Source organism: Pseudophryne corroboree, chromosome 3 (assembly GCF_028390025.1).
Source record: "Pseudophryne corroboree isolate aPseCor3 chromosome 3, aPseCor3.hap2, whole genome shotgun sequence".
Classification (NCBI taxonomy): domain Eukaryota; kingdom Metazoa; phylum Chordata; class Amphibia; order Anura; family Myobatrachidae; genus Pseudophryne; species Pseudophryne corroboree.
The window spans coordinates 440642852-440661487 of NC_086446.1; the positions used below are offsets into that span (position 1 = coordinate 440642852).

General features: G+C 47.2%; 35 non-coding genes across 35 annotated transcripts; 17 read left to right on the forward strand and 18 right to left on the reverse strand.

Moving 5' to 3' along the window:
- Positions 1-96: 96 nt before the first annotated feature.
- On the reverse strand, positions 97-167 carry TRNAG-GCC (transfer RNA glycine (anticodon GCC)). Its single transcript has one exon. It is a non-coding gene; the product is annotated as a tRNA-Gly (tRNA).
- Positions 168-279: 112 nt separating this feature from the next.
- On the forward strand, positions 280-352 carry TRNAK-CUU (transfer RNA lysine (anticodon CUU)). The gene has a single exon. It is a non-coding gene; the product is annotated as a tRNA-Lys (tRNA).
- Positions 353-1213: 861 nt separating this feature from the next.
- TRNAG-GCC (transfer RNA glycine (anticodon GCC)) lies at positions 1214-1284 on the reverse strand. Its single transcript has one exon. It is a non-coding gene; the product is annotated as a tRNA-Gly (tRNA).
- Positions 1285-1391: 107 nt separating this feature from the next.
- TRNAK-CUU (transfer RNA lysine (anticodon CUU)) lies at positions 1392-1464 on the forward strand. The gene has a single exon. It is a non-coding gene; the product is annotated as a tRNA-Lys (tRNA).
- Positions 1465-1586: 122 nt separating this feature from the next.
- On the reverse strand, positions 1587-1657 carry TRNAG-GCC (transfer RNA glycine (anticodon GCC)). The gene has a single exon. It is a non-coding gene; the product is annotated as a tRNA-Gly (tRNA).
- A 107-nt stretch (positions 1658-1764) lies between these two features.
- TRNAK-CUU (transfer RNA lysine (anticodon CUU)) lies at positions 1765-1837 on the forward strand. The gene has a single exon. It is a non-coding gene; the product is annotated as a tRNA-Lys (tRNA).
- An 861-nt stretch (positions 1838-2698) lies between these two features.
- On the reverse strand, positions 2699-2769 carry TRNAG-GCC (transfer RNA glycine (anticodon GCC)). The gene has a single exon. It is a non-coding gene; the product is annotated as a tRNA-Gly (tRNA).
- Positions 2770-2876: 107 nt separating this feature from the next.
- On the forward strand, positions 2877-2949 carry TRNAK-CUU (transfer RNA lysine (anticodon CUU)). The gene has a single exon. It is a non-coding gene; the product is annotated as a tRNA-Lys (tRNA).
- Positions 2950-3809: 860 nt separating this feature from the next.
- On the reverse strand, positions 3810-3880 carry TRNAG-GCC (transfer RNA glycine (anticodon GCC)). The gene has a single exon. It is a non-coding gene; the product is annotated as a tRNA-Gly (tRNA).
- Positions 3881-3987: 107 nt separating this feature from the next.
- On the forward strand, positions 3988-4060 carry TRNAK-CUU (transfer RNA lysine (anticodon CUU)). Its single transcript has one exon. It is a non-coding gene; the product is annotated as a tRNA-Lys (tRNA).
- An 860-nt stretch (positions 4061-4920) lies between these two features.
- TRNAG-GCC (transfer RNA glycine (anticodon GCC)) lies at positions 4921-4991 on the reverse strand. The gene has a single exon. It is a non-coding gene; the product is annotated as a tRNA-Gly (tRNA).
- Positions 4992-5098: 107 nt separating this feature from the next.
- On the forward strand, positions 5099-5171 carry TRNAK-CUU (transfer RNA lysine (anticodon CUU)). Its single transcript has one exon. It is a non-coding gene; the product is annotated as a tRNA-Lys (tRNA).
- A 121-nt stretch (positions 5172-5292) lies between these two features.
- TRNAG-GCC (transfer RNA glycine (anticodon GCC)) lies at positions 5293-5363 on the reverse strand. Its single transcript has one exon. It is a non-coding gene; the product is annotated as a tRNA-Gly (tRNA).
- A 671-nt stretch (positions 5364-6034) lies between these two features.
- Positions 6035-6105, reverse strand: TRNAG-GCC (transfer RNA glycine (anticodon GCC)). Its single transcript has one exon. It is a non-coding gene; the product is annotated as a tRNA-Gly (tRNA).
- A 112-nt stretch (positions 6106-6217) lies between these two features.
- TRNAK-CUU (transfer RNA lysine (anticodon CUU)) lies at positions 6218-6290 on the forward strand. The gene has a single exon. It is a non-coding gene; the product is annotated as a tRNA-Lys (tRNA).
- An 845-nt stretch (positions 6291-7135) lies between these two features.
- Positions 7136-7206, reverse strand: TRNAG-GCC (transfer RNA glycine (anticodon GCC)). The gene has a single exon. It is a non-coding gene; the product is annotated as a tRNA-Gly (tRNA).
- A 107-nt stretch (positions 7207-7313) lies between these two features.
- TRNAK-CUU (transfer RNA lysine (anticodon CUU)) lies at positions 7314-7386 on the forward strand. Its single transcript has one exon. It is a non-coding gene; the product is annotated as a tRNA-Lys (tRNA).
- Positions 7387-8242: 856 nt separating this feature from the next.
- On the reverse strand, positions 8243-8313 carry TRNAG-GCC (transfer RNA glycine (anticodon GCC)). The gene has a single exon. It is a non-coding gene; the product is annotated as a tRNA-Gly (tRNA).
- A 1030-nt stretch (positions 8314-9343) lies between these two features.
- On the reverse strand, positions 9344-9414 carry TRNAG-GCC (transfer RNA glycine (anticodon GCC)). Its single transcript has one exon. It is a non-coding gene; the product is annotated as a tRNA-Gly (tRNA).
- Positions 9415-9521: 107 nt separating this feature from the next.
- On the forward strand, positions 9522-9594 carry TRNAK-CUU (transfer RNA lysine (anticodon CUU)). Its single transcript has one exon. It is a non-coding gene; the product is annotated as a tRNA-Lys (tRNA).
- Positions 9595-10455: 861 nt separating this feature from the next.
- TRNAG-GCC (transfer RNA glycine (anticodon GCC)) lies at positions 10456-10526 on the reverse strand. The gene has a single exon. It is a non-coding gene; the product is annotated as a tRNA-Gly (tRNA).
- A 112-nt stretch (positions 10527-10638) lies between these two features.
- Positions 10639-10711, forward strand: TRNAK-CUU (transfer RNA lysine (anticodon CUU)). Its single transcript has one exon. It is a non-coding gene; the product is annotated as a tRNA-Lys (tRNA).
- A 1023-nt stretch (positions 10712-11734) lies between these two features.
- TRNAK-CUU (transfer RNA lysine (anticodon CUU)) lies at positions 11735-11807 on the forward strand. Its single transcript has one exon. It is a non-coding gene; the product is annotated as a tRNA-Lys (tRNA).
- Positions 11808-12662: 855 nt separating this feature from the next.
- Positions 12663-12733, reverse strand: TRNAG-GCC (transfer RNA glycine (anticodon GCC)). Its single transcript has one exon. It is a non-coding gene; the product is annotated as a tRNA-Gly (tRNA).
- A 107-nt stretch (positions 12734-12840) lies between these two features.
- Positions 12841-12913, forward strand: TRNAK-CUU (transfer RNA lysine (anticodon CUU)). Its single transcript has one exon. It is a non-coding gene; the product is annotated as a tRNA-Lys (tRNA).
- An 861-nt stretch (positions 12914-13774) lies between these two features.
- Positions 13775-13845, reverse strand: TRNAG-GCC (transfer RNA glycine (anticodon GCC)). Its single transcript has one exon. It is a non-coding gene; the product is annotated as a tRNA-Gly (tRNA).
- A 107-nt stretch (positions 13846-13952) lies between these two features.
- TRNAK-CUU (transfer RNA lysine (anticodon CUU)) lies at positions 13953-14025 on the forward strand. Its single transcript has one exon. It is a non-coding gene; the product is annotated as a tRNA-Lys (tRNA).
- Positions 14026-14881: 856 nt separating this feature from the next.
- TRNAG-GCC (transfer RNA glycine (anticodon GCC)) lies at positions 14882-14952 on the reverse strand. Its single transcript has one exon. It is a non-coding gene; the product is annotated as a tRNA-Gly (tRNA).
- Positions 14953-15059: 107 nt separating this feature from the next.
- Positions 15060-15132, forward strand: TRNAK-CUU (transfer RNA lysine (anticodon CUU)). The gene has a single exon. It is a non-coding gene; the product is annotated as a tRNA-Lys (tRNA).
- Positions 15133-15993: 861 nt separating this feature from the next.
- TRNAG-GCC (transfer RNA glycine (anticodon GCC)) lies at positions 15994-16064 on the reverse strand. The gene has a single exon. It is a non-coding gene; the product is annotated as a tRNA-Gly (tRNA).
- A 107-nt stretch (positions 16065-16171) lies between these two features.
- On the forward strand, positions 16172-16244 carry TRNAK-UUU (transfer RNA lysine (anticodon UUU)). Its single transcript has one exon. It is a non-coding gene; the product is annotated as a tRNA-Lys (tRNA).
- An 861-nt stretch (positions 16245-17105) lies between these two features.
- TRNAG-GCC (transfer RNA glycine (anticodon GCC)) lies at positions 17106-17176 on the reverse strand. The gene has a single exon. It is a non-coding gene; the product is annotated as a tRNA-Gly (tRNA).
- Positions 17177-17283: 107 nt separating this feature from the next.
- Positions 17284-17356, forward strand: TRNAK-CUU (transfer RNA lysine (anticodon CUU)). The gene has a single exon. It is a non-coding gene; the product is annotated as a tRNA-Lys (tRNA).
- An 856-nt stretch (positions 17357-18212) lies between these two features.
- Positions 18213-18283, reverse strand: TRNAG-GCC (transfer RNA glycine (anticodon GCC)). The gene has a single exon. It is a non-coding gene; the product is annotated as a tRNA-Gly (tRNA).
- A 107-nt stretch (positions 18284-18390) lies between these two features.
- TRNAK-UUU (transfer RNA lysine (anticodon UUU)) lies at positions 18391-18463 on the forward strand. The gene has a single exon. It is a non-coding gene; the product is annotated as a tRNA-Lys (tRNA).
- The last annotated feature ends 173 nt before the right edge of the window (positions 18464-18636 follow it).

Consider the following 18636-nt stretch of genomic DNA (forward strand, 5'->3'; position numbering starts at 1 on the left):
ATTGTATGTGGAACACTGTCAACTTGCACCATCACAGCGCAAATGGCTGTCCTCACTTTCACAAAATGCACTGCCATATCAGCAAAAATTCAGGACTGCATTGGCCGGGAATTGAACCCGGGCATCCCGCGTGGCAGGCGAGAATTCTACCACTGAACCACCATTGCTCCACAGGTACTTAATTTTACACTTACTCGTGTACTTTAGTGTATGAAACAAAGCAGGAGTGTCAGGATGCCTTGCCTTGCCTTGCCATCACCTCCATACATTTGCAACCAACCCTGGCTAGCTCAGTCGGTAGAGCATGAGACTCTTAATCTCATGGTCGTGGGTTCGAGCCCCACGTTGGGCGGATGTTTTTTCTTTTCCTGTACCATTGTATGTGGAACACTGTATACTTGCACCACCACAGCGCAAATGGCTGTCCTCACTTTCACAAAATACACTGCCATATCAGCAAAAACTCAGGACTGCATTGGCCGGGAATCGATTCCGGGCCTCACGCGTGGCAGGCGAGAATTCTACCACTGATCCACCAATGCTCCATATATGCCTAATTTTACACTTACTCATGTACTTTACTGTATAAAACAAAGCAGGAGTGTCAGGATGCCTTGCCTTGCCATCACCTCCAAGCCTACGTAACCAAGCCCGACTAGCACAGTCGCTAGAGCATAAGACTATTAATCTTAGGGTCATGTATTTGAGCTCCATGTTGGGCAGTTGTTTTTTTCTCTTCCTGTACCATTGTATGTGGAACAGTGTATACTTGCATCACCACAGCGCAAATGGCTGTCCTCACTTTCACAAAATGCACTGCCCTATCAGCAAAAACTCAGGAATGTATTGACCGGGAATTGAACCCGGCCTCCCACGTGGCCGGCTAGATTTCTACCACTGAACCACCAATGATCCACAGATGCTTAATTTTAGACTTACTCATGTACTTTAGTGTACAAAACAAAGCAGGAGAGTCAGGATGCCTTGCCTTGCCATCACCACAACTCCTTGGTTACCAAGCATTGCTAACTCAGTCGGTAAAGCATGAGACTCTTAATCTCAGGGTCGTGGAGTCGAGCCCCACATTGGGCGGATGTTTTTTTTCTTTTCCTGTACCATTGTATGTGGAACACTGTCAACTTGCCCCACCACAGCGCAAATGGCTGTCCTCACTTTCACAAAATGCACTGCCATATCAGCAAAAATTCAGGACTGCATTGGCCGGGAATCGAACCCGGACCTCCCGCGTGGCAGGCGAGAATTCTACCACTGAACCACCAATGCTCTACAGATACTTAATTTTACACTTACTCGTGTACTTTAGTGTATGAAATAAAGCAGGAGTGTCATGATGCCTTGCCTTGCCATCACCACCATGTATTCTCAACCAAGCCCAGCTAGCTCAGTCGGTAGAGCATGAGACTCTTAATCTCAGGGTCGTGGGTTCGAGCCCCACATTGGGCGGATGTTTTTTTTTCTTTTCCTGTACCATTGTATGTGGAACACTGTCAACTTGCACCACCACAGCGCAAATGGCTATCCTCACTTTCACAAAATGCACTGCCATATCAGCAAAAACTCAGGACTGCATTGGCCAGGAATCGAACCCAGGCCTCCCGCGTGGCAGGCGAGAATTCTACCACTGAACCACCAATGCTCCACAGGTACTTAATTTTACACTTACCCGTGTACTTTAGTGTATGAAACAAAGCAGGAGTGTCAGGATGCCTTGCCTTGCCATCACCTCCATACATTCGCAACTAAGCCTGGCTAGCTCAGTCGGTAGAGCATGAGACTCTTAATCTCAGTGTCGTGGGTTCGAGCCCCACATTGGGTGGATGTTTTTTCTTTTCCTGTACCATTGTATGTGGAACACTGTATACTTGCACCACCACAGCGCAAATGGCTGTCCTCACTTTCACAAAATACACTGCCATATCAGCAAAAACTCAGGACTGCATTGGCCGGGAATCGATTCCGGGCCTCACGCGTGGCAGGCGAGAATTCTACCACTGATCCACCAATGCTCCACAGATGCCTAATTTTACACTTACTCATGTACTTTAGTGTATAAAACAAAGCAGGAGTGTCAGGATGCCTTGCCTTGCCATCACCTCCAAGCCTACGTAACGAAGCCCGACTAGCACAGTCGCTAGAGCATAAGACTATTAATCTTAGGGTCATGTATTTGAGCTCCATGTTGGGCAGTTGTTTTTTTCTCTTCCTGTACCATTGTATGTGGAACAGTGTATACTTGCATCACCACAGCGCAAATGGCTGTCCTCACTTTCACAAAATGCACTGCCCTATCAGCAAAAACTCAGGAATGTATTGACCGGGAATTGAACCCGGCCTCCCACGTGGCCGGCTAGATTTCTACCACTGAACCACCAATGATCCACAGATGCTTAATTTTAGACTTACTCATGTACTTTAGTGTACAAAACAAAGCAGGAGAGTCAGGATGCCTTGCCTTGCCATCACCACAACTCCTCGGTTACCAAGCATTGCTAACTCAGTCGGTAAAGCATGAGACTCTTAATCTCAGGGTCGTGGAGTCGAGCCCCACATTGGGCGGATGTTTTTTTTCTTTTCCTGTACCATTGTATGTGGAACACTGTCAACTTGCCCCACCACAGCGCAAATGGCTGTCCTCACTTTCACAAAACGCACTGTCATATCAGCAAAAACTCAGGACTGCATTGGCCGGGAATCGAACCCGGGCCTCCCGCGTGGCAGGCGAGAATTCTACCACTGAACCACCAATGCTCCTCAGATACTTAATTTTACACTTACTCGTGTACTTTAGTGTATGAAATAAAGCAGGAGTGTCAGGATGCCTTGCCCTGCCATCACCTCCATACATTCTCAACCAAGCCTGGCTAGCTCAGTCGGTAGAGCATGAGACTCTTAATCTCAGGGTGGTGGGTTCGAGCCCCACGTTGGGCGTTTTTTTTTCTTTTCCTGTACCATTGTATGTGGAACACTGTCAACTTGCACCACCACAGCGCAAATGGCTGTCCTCACTTTCACAAAATACACTGCCATATCAGCAAAAACTCAGGACTGCATTGGCCGGGAATCGATTCCGGGCCTCACGCGTGGCAGGCGAGAATTCTACCACTGAACCACCAATGCTCCACAGATGCCTAATTTTACACTTACTCATGTACTTTAGTGTATAAAACAAAGCAGGAGTGTCAGGATGCCTTGCCTTGCCATCACCTCCAAGCCTACGTAGCCAAGCCCGACTAGCACAGTCGCTAGAGCATAAGACTATTAATCTTAGGGTCATGTATTTGAGCTCCATGTTGGGCAGTTGTTTTTTTCTCTTCCTGTACCATTGTATGTGGAACAGTGTATACTTGCATCACCACAGCGCAAATGGCTGTCCTCACTTTCACAAAATGCACTGCCCTATCAGCAAAAACTCAGGAATGTATTGACCGGGAATTGAACCCGGCCTCCCACGTGGCCGGCTAGATTTCTACCACTGAACCACCAATGATCCACAGATGCTTAATTTTAGACTTACTCATGGACTTTAGTGTACAAAACAAAGCAGGAGAGTCAGGATGCCTTGCCTTGCCATCACCACAACTCCTCGGTTACCAAGCATTGCTAACTCAGTCGGTAAAGCATGAGACTCTTAATCTCAGAGTCGTGAGTTCGAGCCCCACATTGGGCGGATGTTTTTTTTCTTTTCCTGTACCATTGTATGTGGAACACTGTCAACTTGCACCACCACAGCGCAAATGGCTGTCCTCACTTTCACAAAATGCACTGCCATATCAGCAAAAACTCAGGACTGCATTGGCCGGGAATCGAACCCAGGCCTCCCGCGTGGCAGGCGAGAATTCTACCACTGAACCACCAATGCTCCACAGGTACTTAATTTTACACTTACTCGTGTACTTTAGTGTATGAAACAAAGCAGGAGTGTCAGGATGCCTTGCCTTGCCATCACCTCCATACATTCGCAATCAAGCCTGGCTAGCTCAGTCGGTAGAGCATGAGACTCTTAATCTCAGGGTCGTGGGTTCGAGCCCCACGTTGGGCGGATGTTTTTTCTTTTCCTGTACCATTGTATGTGGAACACTGTATACTTGCACCACCACAGCGCAAATGGCTGTCCTCACTTTCACAAAATACACTGCCATATCAGCAAAAACTCAGGACTGCATTGGCCGGGAATCGATTCCGGGCCTCGCGCGTGGCAGGCGAGAATTCTACCACTGATCCACCAATGCTCCACAGATGCCTAATTTTACACTTACTCATGTACTTTAGTGTATAAAACAAAGCAGGAGTGTCAGGATGCCTTGCCTTGCCATCACCTCCAAGCCTACGTAACCAAGCCCGACTAGCACAGTCGCTAGAGCATAAGACTATTAATCTTAGGGTCATGTATTTGAGCTCCATGTTGGGCAGTTGTTTTTTTCTCTTCCTGTACCATTGTATGTGGAACAGTGTATACTTGCATCACCACAGCGCAAATGGCTGTCCTCACTTTCACAAAATGCACTGCCCTATCAGCAAAAACTCAGGAATGTATTGACCGGGAATTGAACCTGGCCTCCCACGTGGCCGGCTAGATTTCTACCACTGAACCACCAATGATCCACAGATGCTTAATTTTAGACTTACTCATGTACTTTAGTGTACAAAACAAAGCAGGAGAGTCAGGATGCCTTGCCTTGCCATCACCACAACTCCTCGGTTCCCAAGCATTGCTAACTAAGTCGGTAAAGCATGAGACTCTTAATCTCAGGGTCGTGGGTTCGAACCCCACATTGGGCGGATGTTTTTTTCTTTTCCTGTACCATTGTATGTGGAACACTGTCAACTTGCCCCACCACAGCGCAAATGGCTGTCCTCACTTTCACAAAATGCACTGCCATATCAGCAAAAATTCGGGACTGCATTGGCCGGGAATCGAACACGGGCCTCCCGCGTGGCAGGCGAGAATTCTACCACTGAACCACCAATGCTCCACAGATACTTAATTTTACACTTACTCGTGTACTTTAGTGTATGAAATAAAGCAGGAGTGTCAGGATGCCTTGCCTTGCCATCACCTCCATGTATTCTCAACCAAGCCCGGCTTGCTCAGTCGGTAGAGCATGAGACTCTTAATCTCAGGGTCGTGGGTTCGAGCCCCACGTTGGGCGGATGTTTTTTTTCTTTTCCTGTACCATTGTATGTGGAACACTGTCAACTTGCACCACTACAGCGCAAATGGCTGTCCTCACTTTCACAAAATGCACTGCCATATCAGCAAAAACTCAGGACTGCATTGGCCGGGAATCGAACCCGGGCCTCCCGCGTGGCAGGCGAGAATTCTACCACTGAACCACCAATGCTCCACAGATGCCTAATTTTACACTTACTCATGTACTTTAGTGTATAAAACAAAGCAGGAGTGTCAGGATGCCTTGCCTTGCCATCACCTCCAAGCCTACGTAACCAAGCCCGACTAGCACAGTCGCTAGAGCATAAGACTATTAATCTTAGGGTCATGTATTTGAGCTCCATGTTGGGCAGTTGTTTTTTTCTCTTCCTGTACCATTGTATGTGGAACAGTGTATACTTGCATCACCACAGCGCAAATGGCTGTCCTCACTTTCACAAAATGCACTGCCCTATCAGCAAAAACTCAGGAATGTATTGACCGGGAATTGAACCTGGCCTCCCACGTGGCCGGCTAGATTTCTACCACTGAACCACCAATGATCCACAGATGCTTAATTTTAGACTTACTCATGTACTTTAGTGTACAAAACAAAGCAGGAGAGTCAGGATGCCTTGCTTTGCCATCACCACAACTCCTCGGTTACCAAGCATTGCTAACTCAGTCGGTAAAGCATGAGACTCTTAATCTCAGGGTCGTGGGTTCGAGCCCCACATTGGGCGGATGTTTTTTTTCTTTTCCTGTACCATTGTATGTGGAACACTGTCAACTTGCACCACCACAGCGCAAATGGCTGTCCTCACTTTCACAAAATGCACTGCCATATCAGCAAAAACTCAGGACTGCATTGGCCGGGAATCGAACACGGGCCTCCCGCGTGGCAGGCGAGAATTCTACCACTGAATCACCAATGCTCCACAGGTACTTAATTTTACACTTACTCATGTACTTTAGTGTATGAAACAAAGCAGGAGTGTCAGGATGCCTTGCCTTGCCTTGCCATCACCTCCATACATTCGCAACCAAGCCTGGCTAGCTCAGTCGGTAGAGCTTGAGATTCTTAATCTCAGGGTCGTGAGTTCGAGCCCCACGTTAGGCGGATGTTTTTTCTTTTCCTGTACCATTGTATGTGGAACACTGTCAACTTGCACCACCACAGCGCAAATGGCTGTCCTCACTTTCACAAAATACACTGCCATATCAGCAAAAACTCAGGACTGCATTGGCCGGGAATCGATTCCGGGCCTCACGCGTGGCAGGCGAGAATTCTACCACTGAACCACAGATGCCTAATTTTACACTTACTCATGTACTTTAGTGTATAAAACAAAGCAGGAGTGTCAGGATGCCTTGCCATCACCTCCAAGCCTACGTAACCAAGCCCGACTAGCACAGTCGCTAGAGCATAAGACTATTAATCTTAGGGTCATGTATTTGAGCTCCATGTTGGGCAGTTGTTTTTTTCTCTTCCTGTACCATTGTATGTGGAACAGTGTATACTTGCATCACCACAGCGCAAATGGCTGTCCTCACTTTCACAAAATGCACTGCCCTATCAGCAAAAACTCAGGAATGTATTGACCGGGATTTGAACCCAGCCTCCCACGTGGCCGGCTAGATTTCTACCACTGAACCACCAATGATCCACAGATGCTTAATTTTAGACTTACTAATGTACTTTAGTGTACAAAACAGAGCAGGAGAGTCAGGATGCCTTGCCTTGCCATCACCACAACTCCTCGGTTACCAAGCATTGCTAACTCAGTCGGTAAAGCATAAGACTCTTAATCTCAGGGTCATGGGTCCGAGCCCCACATTGGGCGGATGTTTTTTTTCTTTTCCTGTACCATTGTATGTGGAACACTGTCAACTTGCACCACCACAGCGCAAATGGCTGTCCTCACTTTCACAAAATGCACTGCCATATCAGCAAAAACTCAGGACTGCATTGGCCGGGAATCGAACCCAGGCCTCCCGCATGGCAGGGGAGAATTCTACCACTGAACCACCAATGCTCCACAGATACTTAATTTTACACTTACTCGTGTACTTTAGTGTATGAAACAAAGCAGGAGTGTCAGGATGCCTTGCCTTGCCATCACCTCCATACATTCTTAACCAAGCCTGGCTAGCTCAGTCGGTAGAGCATGAGATTCTTAATCTCAGGATCGTGAGTTCGAGCCCCACGTTAGGCGGATGTTTTTTCTTTTCCTGTACCATTGTATGTGGAACACTGTATACTTGCACCACCACAGCGCAAATGGCTGTCCTCACTTTCACAAAATACACTGCCATATCAGCAAAAACTCAGGACTGCATTGGCCGGGAATCGATTCCGGGCCTCACGCGTGGCAGGCGAGAATTCTACTATTGAACCACCAATGCTCCACAGATGCCTAATTTTACACTTACTCATGTACTTTAGTGTATAAAACAAAGCAGGAGTGTCAGGATGCCTTGCCATCACCTCCAAGCCTACGTAACCAAGCCCGACTAGCACAGTCGCTAGAGCATAAGACTATTAATCTTAGGGTCATGTATTTGAGCTCCATGTTGGGCAGTTGTTTTTTTCTCTTCCTGTACCATTGTATGTGGAACAGTGTATACTTGCAATACCACAGCGCAAATGGCTGTCCTCACTTTCACAAAATGCACTGCCCTATCAGCAAAAACTCAGGAATGTATCGACCGGGAATTGAACCCGGCCTCCCACGTGGCCGGCTAGATTTCTACCACTGAACCACCAATGATCCACAGATGCTTAATTTTAGACTTACTCATGTACTTTAGTGTACAAAACAAAGTAGGAGAGTCAGTATGCCTTGCCTTGCCATCACCACAACTCCTCAGTTACCAAGCATTGCTAACTCAGTCGGTAAAGCATGAGGCTCTTAATCTCAGGGTCGTAGGTTCGAGCCCCACATTGGGCGGATGTTGTTTTTCTTTTCCTGTACCATTGTATGTGGAACACTGTCAACTTGCACCACCACAGCGCAAATGGCTGTCCTCACTTTCACAAAATGCACTGCCATATCAGCAAAAACTCAGGACTGCATTGGCCGGGAATCGAACACGGGCCTCCCGCGTGGCAGGCGAGAATTCTACCACTGAATCACCAATGCTCCACAGGTACTTAATTTTACACTTACTCATGTACTTTAGTGTATGAAACAAAGCAGGAGTGTCAGGATGCCTTGCCTTGCCTTGCCATCACCTCCATACATTCGCAACCAAGCCTGGTTAGCTCAGTCGGTAGAGCTTGAGATTCTTAATCTCAGGGTCGTGAGTTCGAGCCCCACGTTAGGCGGATGTTTTTTCTTTTCCTGTACCATTGTATGTGGAACACTGTCAACTTGCACCACCACAGCGCAAATGGCTGTCCTCACTTTCACAAAATACACTGCCATATCAGCAAAAACTCAGGACTGCATTGGCCGGGAATCGATTCCGGGCCTCACGCGTGGCAGGCGAGAATTCTACCACTGAACCACAGATGCCTAATTTTACACTTACTCATGTACTTTAGTGTATAAAACAAAGCAGGAGTGTCAGGATGCCTTGCCATCACCTCCAAGCCTACGTAACCAAGCCCGACTAGCACAGTCGCTAGAGCATAAGACTATTAATCTTAGGGTCATGTATTTGAGCTCCATGTTGGGCAGTTGTTTTTTTCTCTTCCTGTACCATTGTATGTGGAACAGTGTATTCTTGCATCACCACAGCGCAAATGGCTGTCCTCACTTTCACAAAATGCACTGCCCTATCAGCAAAAACTCAGGAATGTATTGACCGGGATTTGAACCCAGCCTCCCACGTGGCCGGCTAGATTTCTACCACTGAACCACCAATGATCCACAGATGCTTAATTTTAGACTTACTAATGTACTTTAGTGTACAAAACAGAGCAGGAGAGTCAGGATGCCTTGCCTTGCCATCACCACAACTCCTCGGTTACCAAGCATTGCTAACTCAGTCGGTAAAGCATAAGACTCTTAATCTCAGGGTCATGGGTCCGAGCCCCACATTGGGCGGATGTTTTTTTTCTTTTCCTGTACCATTGTATGTGGAACACTGTCAACTTGCACCACCACAGCGCAAATGGCTGTCCTCACTTTCACAAAATGCACTGCCATATCAGCAAAAACTCAGGACTGCATTGGCCGGGAATCGAACCCAGGCCTCCCGCATGGCAGGGGAGAATTCTACCACTGAACCACCAATGCTCCACAGATACTTAATTTTACACTTACTCGTGTACTTTAGTGTATGAAACAAAGCAGGAGTGTCAGGATGCCTTGCCTTGCCATCACCTCCATACATTCTTAACCAAGCCTGGCTAGCTCAGTCGGTAGAGCATGAGATTCTTAATCTCAGGATCGTGAGTTCGAGCCCCACGTTAGGCGGATGTTTTTTCTTTTCCTGTACCATTGTATGTGGAACACTGTCAACTTGCACCACCACAGCGCAAATGGCTGTCCTCACTTTCACAAAATACACTGCCATATCAGCAAAAACTCAGGACTGCATTGGCCGGGAATCGATTCCGGGCCTCACGCGTGGCAGGCGAGAATTCTACCACTGAACCACCAATGCTCCACAGATGCCTTATTTTACACTTACTCATGTACTTTAGTGTATAAAACAAAGCAGGAGTGTCAGGATGCCTTGCCTTGCCATCACCTCCAAGCCTACGTAACCAAGCCCGACTAGCACAGTCGCTAGAGCATAAGACTATTAATCTTAGGGTCATGTATTTGAGCTCCATGTTGGGCAGTTGTTTTTTTCTCTTCCTGTACCATTGTATGTGGAACAGTGTATACTTGCATCACCACAGCGCAAATGGCTGTCCTCACTTTCACAAAATGCACTGCCCTATCAGCAAAAACTCAGGAATGTATTGACCGGAAATTGAACCTGGCCTCCCACGTGGCCGGCTAGATTTCTACCACTGAACCACCAATGATCCACAGATGCTTAATTTTAGACTTACTCATGTACTTTAGTGTACAAAACAAAGCAGGAGAGTCAGGATGCCTTGCTTTGCCATCACCACAACTCCTCGGTTACCAAGCATTGCTAACTCAGTCGGTAAAGCATGAGACTCTTAATCTCAGGGTCGTGGGTTCGAGCCCCACATTGGGCGGATGTTTTTTTTCTTTTCCTGTACCATTGTATGTGGAACACTGTCAACTTGCACCACCACAGCGCAAATTGCTGTCCTCACTTTCACAAAATGCACTGCCATATCAGCAAAAACTCAGGACTGCATTGGCCGGGAATCGAACACGGGCCTCCCGCGTGGCAGGCGAGAATTCTACCACTGAATCACCAATGCTCCACAGGTACTTAATTTTACACTTACTCATGTACTTTAGTGTATGAAACAAAGCAGGAGTGTCAGGATGCCTTGCCTTGCCTTGCCATCACCTCCATACATTCACAACCAAGCCTGGCTAGCTCAGTCGGTAGAGCTTGAGATTCTTAATCTCAGGGTCGTGAGTTCGAGCCCCACGTTAGGCGGATGTTTTTTCTTTTCCTGTACCATTGTATGTGGAACACTGTCAACTTGCACCACCACAGCGCAAATGGCTGTCCTCACTTTCACAAAATACACTGCCATATCAGCAAAAACTCAGGACTGCATTGGCCGGGAATCGATTCCGGGCCTCACGCGTGGCAGGCGAGAATTCTACCACTGAACCACAGATGCCTAATTTTACACTTACTCATGTACTTTAGTGTATAAAACAAAGCAGGAGTGTCAGGATGCCTTGCCATCACCTCCAAGCCTACGTAACCAAGCCCGACTAGCACAGTCGCTAGAGCATAAGACTATTAATCTTAGGGTCATGTATTTGAGCTCCATGTTGGGCAGTTGTTTTTTTCTCTTCCTGTACCATTGTATGTGGAACAGTGTATACTTGCATCACCACAGCGCAAATGGCTGTCCTCACTTTCACAAAATGCACTGCCCTATCAGCAAAAACTCAGGAATGTATTGACCGGGATTTGAACCCAGCCTCCCACGTGGCCGGCTAGATTTCTACCACTGAACCACCAATGATCCACAGATGCTTAATTTTAGACTTACTCATGTACTTTAGTGTACAAAACAGAGCAGGAGAGTCAGGATGCCTTGCCTTGCCATCACCACAACTCCTCGGTTACCAAGCATTGCTAACTCAGTCGGTAAAGCATAAGACTCTTAATCTCAGGGTCATGGGTCCGAGCCCCACATTGGGCGGATGTTTTTTTTCTTTTCCTGTACCATTGTATGTGGAACACTGTCAACTTGCACCACCACAGCGCAAATGGCTGTCCTCACTTTCACAAAATGCACTGCCATATCAGCAAAAACTCAGGACTGCATTGGCAGGGAATCGAACCCAGGCCTCCCACGTGGCAGGGGAGAATTCTACCACTGAACCACCAATGCTCCACAGATACTTAATTTTACACTTACTCGTGTACTTTAGTTTATGAAACAAAGCAGGAGTGTGAGGATGCCTTGCCTTGCCATCACCTCCATACTTTCTCAACCTAGCCTGGCTAGCTCAGTCGGTAGAGCATGAGACTCTTAATCTCAGGGTCGTGGGTTCGAGCCCCACGTTGGGCGGATGTTTTTTCTTTTCCTGTACCATTGTATGTGGAACACTGTATACTTGCACCACCACAGCGCAAATGGCTGTCCTCACTTTCACAAAATACACTGCCATATCAGCAAAAACTCAGGACTGCATTGGCCGGGAATCGATTCCGGGCCTCACGCGTGGCAGGCGAGAATTCTACTATTGAACCACCAATGCTCCACAGATGCCTAATTTTACACTTACTCATGTACTTTAGTGTATAAAACAAAGCAGGAGTGTCAGGATGCCTTGCCATAACCTCCAAGCCTACGTAACCAAGCCCGACTAGCACAGTCGCTAGAGCATAAGACTATTAATCTTAGGGTCATGTATTTGAGCTCCATGTTGGGCAGTTGTTTTTTTCTCTTCCTGTACCATTGTATGTGGAACAGTGTATACTTGCAATACCACAGCGCAAATGGCTGTCCTCACTTTCACAAAATGCACTGCCCTATCAGCAAAAACTCAGGAATGTATCGACCGGGAATTGAACCCGGCCTCCCACGTGGCCGGCTAGATTTCTACCACTGAACCACCAATGATCCACAGATGCTTAATTTTAGACTTACTCATGTACTTTAGTGTACAAAACAAAGTAGGAGAGTCAGTATGCCTTGCCTTGCCATCACCACAACTCCTCAGTTACCAAGCATTGCTAACTCAGTCGGTAAAGCATGAGGCTCTTAATCTCAGGGTCGTGGGTTCGAGCCCCACATTGGGCGGATGTTGTTTTTCTTTTCCTGTACCATTGTATGTGGAACACTGTCAACTTGCACCACCACAGCGCAAATGGCTGTCCTCACTTTCACAAAATGCACTGCCATATCAGCAAAAACTCAGACTGCATTGGCCGGGAATCGAACCCGGGCCTCCCGCGTGGCAGGTGAGAATTCTACCACTGAACCACCAATGCTCCACAGATACTTAATTTTACACTTACTCGTGTACTTTAGTGTATGAAACAAAGCAGGAGTGTCAGGATGCCTTGCCTTGCCATCACCTCCATACGTTCTCAACCAAGCCTGGCTAGCTCAGTCGGTAGAGCATGAGACTCTTAATCTCAGGGTTGTGGGTTCGAGCCCAACGTTGGGCGGATGTTTTTTCTTTTCCTGTACTATTGTATGTGGAACACTGTATACTTGCACCACAACAGCGCAAATGGCTGTCCTCACTTTCACAAAATACACTGCCATATCAGGAAAAACTCAAGACTGCATTGGCCGGGAATCGATTCCGGGCCTCACGCGTGGCAGGCGAGAATTCTACTACTGAACCACCAATGCTCCACAGATGCCTAATTTTACACTTACTCATGTACTTTAGTGTATAAAACAAAGCAGGAGTGTCAGGATGCCTTGCCTTGCCATCGCCTCCAAGCCTACGTAACCAAGCCCGACTAGCACAGTCGCTAGAGCATAAGACTATTAATCTTAGGGTCATGTATTTGAGCTCCATGTTGGGCAGTTGTTTTTTTCTCTTCCTGTACCATTGTATGTGGAACAGTGTATACTTGCATCACCACAGCGCAAATGGCTGTCCTCACTTTCACAAAATGCACTGCCCTATCAGCAAAAACTCAGGAATGTATTGACCGGGAATTGAACCCGGCCTCCCACGTGGCCGGCTAGATTTCTACCACTGAACCACCAATGATCCACAGATGCTTAATTTTAGACTTACTCATGTACTTTAGTGTACAAAACAAAGCAGGAGAGTCAGGATGCCTTGCCTTGCCATCACCACATCTCCTCAGTTACCAAGCATTGCTAACTCAGTCGGTAAAGCATGAGGCTCTTAATCTCAGGGTCGTGGGTTCGAGCCCCACATTGGGCGGATGTTTTTTTTCTTTTCCTGTACCATTGTATGTGGAACACTGTCAACTTGCACCACCACAGCGCAAATGGCTGTCCTCACGTTCACAAAATGCACTGCCATATCAGCAAAAACTCAGGACTGCATTGGCCGGGAATCAAACCTGGGCCTCCCGCGTGGCAGGCGAGAATTCTACCACTGAACCACCAATGCTCCACAGATACTTAATTTTACACTTACTCATGTACTTTAGTGTATGAAGCAAAGCAGGAGTGTCAGGATGCCTTGCCTTGCCATCACCTCCATACATTCTCAACCAAGACTGGCTAGCTCAGTCGGTAGAGCATGAGACTCTTAATCTCAGGGTCGTGGGTTCGAGCCCCACGTTGGGCGGATGTTTTTTCTTTTCCTGTACCATTGTATGTGGAACACTGTATACTTGCACCACAACAGCGCAAATGGCTGTCCTCACTTTCACAAAATACACTGCCATATCAGGAAAAACTCAAGACTGCATTGGCCGGGAATCGATTCCGGGCCTCACGCGTGGCAGGCGAGAATTCTACCACTGAACCACCAATGCTCCACAGATGCCTTATTTTACACTTACTCATGTACTTTAGTGTATAAAACAAAGCAGGAGTGTCAGGATGCCTTGCCTTGCCATCACCTCCAAGCCTACGTAATCAAGCCCGACTAGCACAGTCGCTAGAGCATAAGACTATTAATCTTAGGGTCATGTATTTGAGCTCCATGTTGGGCAGTTGTTTTTTTCTCTTCCTGTACCATTGTATGTGGAACAGTGTATACTTGCATCACCAAAGCGCAAATGGCTGTCCTCACTTTCACAAAATGCACTGCCCTATCAGCAAAAACTCAGGAATGTATTGACCGGGAATTGAACCCGGCCTCCCACGTGGCCGGCTAGATTTCTACCACTGAACCACCAATGATCCACAGATGCTTAATTTTAGACTTACTCATGTACTTTAGTGTACAAAACAAAGCAGGAGAGTCAGGATGCCTTGCCATCACCACAACGCCTCGGTTACCAAGCATTGCTAACTCAGTCGGTAAAGCATGAGACTCTTAATCTTAGGGTCGTGGGTTCGAGCCCCACATTGGGCGGATGTTTTTTTTCTTTTCCTGTACCATTGTATGTGGAACACTGTCAACTTGCACCACCACAGCGCAAATGGCTGTTCTCACTTTCACAAAATGCACTGCCATATCAGCAAAAACTCAGGACTGCATTGGCCGGGAATCGAACCCAGACCTCCCGCATGGCAGGCGAGAATTCTATCACTGAACCACCAATGCTCCACAGATACTTAAGTTTACACTTGCTCGTGTACTTTAGTGTATGAAACAAAGCAGGAGTGTCAGAATGTCTTGCCTTGCCATCACCTCCATACATTCTCAAATAAGCCTGGCTAGCTCAGTCGGTAGAGCATGAGACTCTTAATCTCAGGGTCGTGGGTTCGAGCCCCACGTTGGGCGGATGTTTTTTCTTTTCCTGTACCATTGTATGTGGAACACTGTATACTTGCACCACCACAGCGCAAATGGCTGTCCTCACTTTCACAAAATACACTGCCATATCAGCAAAAACTCAGGACTGCATTGGCCGGGAATCGATTCCGGGCCTCACGCGTGGCAGGCGAGAATTCTACCACTGAACCACCAATGCTCCACAGATGCCTAATTTTACACTTACTCATGTACTTTAGTGTATAAAACAAAGCAGGAGTGTCAGGATGCCTTACCTTGCCATCACCTCCAAGCCTACGTAACCTAGCCCGACTAGCACAGTCGCTAGAGCATAAGACTATTAATCTTAGGGTCACGTATTTGAGCTCCATGTTGGGCAGTTGTTTTTTTCTCTTCCTGTACCATTGTATGTGGAACAGTGTATACTTGCATCACCACAGCGCAAATGGCTGTCCTCACTTTCACAAAATGCACTGCCCTATCAGCAAAAACTCAGGAATGTATTGACCGGGAATTGAACCCGGCCTCCCACGAGGCCGGCTAGATTTCTACCACTGAACCACCAATGATCCACAGATGCTTAATTTTAGACTTACTCATCTACTTTAGTGTACAAAACAAAGCAGGAGAGTCAGGATGCCTTGCCTTGCCATCACCACAACTCCTCGGTTACCAAGCATTGCTAACTCAGTCGGTAAAGCATGAGACTCTTAATCTCAGGGTCGTGGGTTCGAGCTCCACATTGGGCGGATGTTTTTTTTCTTTTCCTGTACCATTGTATGTGGAACATTGTCAACTTGCACCACCACAGCGCAAATGGCTGTCCTCACTTTCACAAAATGCACTGCCATATCAGCAAAAACTCAGGACTGCATTGGCCAGGAATCGAACCTGGGTCTCCCGCGTGGCAGGCCAGAATTCTACCACTGAACCACCAATGCTCCACAGATACTTAATTTTACACTTACTCGTGTACTTTAGTGTATGAAACAAAGCAGGAGTGTCAGGATGCCTTGCCTTGCCATCACCTCCATACATTCTCAACCAAGCCTGGCTAGCTCAGTCGGTAGAGCATGAGACTTTTAATCTCAGGGTCGGGGGTTCGAGCCCCACGTTGGGCGGATGTTTTTTCTTTTCCTGTACCATTGTATGTGGAACACTGTATACTTGCACCACCACAGCGCAAATGGCTGTCCTCACTTTCACAAAATACACTGCCATATCAGCAAAAACTCAGGACTGCATTGGCCGGGAATCGATTCCGGGCCTCACGCGTGGCAGGCGAGAATTCTACCACTGAACCACCAATGCTCCACAGATGCCTAATTTTACACTTACTCATGTACTTTAGTGTATAAAACAAAGCAGGAGTGTCAGGATGCCTTGCCTTGCCATCACCTCCAAGCCTACGTAACCAAGCCCGACTAGCACAGTCGCTAGAGCATAAGACTATTAATCTTAGGGTCATGTATTTGAGCTCCATGTTGGGCAGTTGTTTTTTTCTCTTCCTGTACCATTGTATGTGGAACAGTGTATACTTGCATCAAAACAGCGCAAATGGCTGTCCTCACTTTCACAAAATGCACTGCCCTATCAGCAAAAACTCAGGAATGTATTGACCGGGAATTGAACCCGGCCTCCCACGTGGCCGGCTAGATTTCTACCACTGAACCACCAATGATCCACAGATGCTTAATTTTAGACTTACTCATGTACTTTAGTGTACAAAACAAAGCAGGAGAGTCAGGATGCCTTGCCTTGCCATCACCACAACTCCTCGGTTACCAAGCATTGCTAACTCAGTCAGTAAAGCATGAGACTCTTAATCTCAGGGTCGTGGGTTCGAACCCCACATTGGGCGGATGTTTTTTTTCTTTTCCTGTACCATTGTATGTGGAACACTGTCAACTTGCACCACCACAGCGCAAATGGCTGTCCTCACTTTCACAAAATGCACTGCCATATCAGCAAAAACTCAGGACTGCATTGGCCGGGAATCGAACCCAGGCCTCCCGCGTGGCAGGCGAGAATTCTACCTCTGAACCACCAATGCTCCACAGATACTTAATTTTACACTTAGTCGTGTACTTTAGTTTATGAAACAAAGCAGGAGTGTCAGAATGCCTTGCCTTGCCATCACCTCCTTACATTCTCAACCAAGCCTGGCTAGCTCAGTCGGTAGAGCATGAGACTCTTAATCTCAGGTTCGTGGGTTCGAGCCCCACGTTGGGCGGATGTTTTTTCTTTTCCTGTACCATTGTATGTGGAACACTGTATACTTGCACCACCACAGCGCAAATGGCTGTCCTCACTTTCACAAAATATACTGCCATATCAGCAAAAACTCAGGACTGCATTGGCCGGGAATCGATTCCGGGCCTCACGCGTGGCAGGCGAGAATTCTACTACTGAACCACCAATGCTCCACAGATGCCTAATTTTACACTTACTCATGTACTTTAGTGTATAAAACAAAGCAGGAGTGTCAGGATGCCTTGCCTTCACCTCCAAGCCTACGTAACCAAGATCGACTAGCACAGTCGCTAGAGCATAAAACTATTAATCTTAGGGTCATGTATTTGAGCTCCATGTTGGGCAGTTGTTTTTTTCTCTTCCTGTACCATTGTATGTGGAACAGTGTATACTTGCATCACCACAGCGCAAATGGCTGTCCTCACTTTCACAAAATGCACTGCCCTATCAGCAAAAACTCAGGAATGTATTGACCGGGAATTGAACCCGGCCTCCCACGTGGCCGACTAGATTTCTACCACTGAACCACCAATGATCCACAGATGCTTATTTTTAAACTTACTCATGTACTTTAGTGTACAAAACAAAGCAGGAGAGTCAGGATGCCTTCCCTTTCCATCACCACAACTCCTCGGTTACCAAGCATTGCTAACTCAGTCGGTAAAGCATGAGACTCTTAATCTCAGGGTCGTGGGTTCGAGCCCCACATCGGGCGGATGTTTTTTTTCTTTTCCTGTACCATTGTATGTGGAACATTGTCAACTTGCACCACCACAGCGCAAATGGCTGTCCTCACTTTCACAAAATGCACTGCCATATCAGCAAAAACTCAGGACTGCATTGGCCAGGAATCGAACCTGGGTCTCCCGCGTGGCAGGCCAGAATTCTACCACTGAACCACCAATGCTCCACAGATACTTAATTTTACACTTACTCGTGTACTTTAGTGTATGAAACAAAGCAGGAGTGTCAGGATGCCTTGCCTTGCCATCACCTCCATACATTCTCAACCAAGCCTGGCTAGCTCAGTCGGTAGAGCATGAGACTTTTAATCTCAGGGTCGGGGGTTCGAGCCCCACGTTGGGCGGATGTTTTTTCTTTTCCTGTACCATTGTATGTGGAACACTGTATACTTGCACCACCACAGCGCAAATGGCTGTCCTCACTTTCACAAAATACACTGCCATATCAGCAAAAACTCAGGACTGCATTGGCCGGGAATCGATTCCGGGCCTCACGCGTGGCAGGCGAGAATTCTAC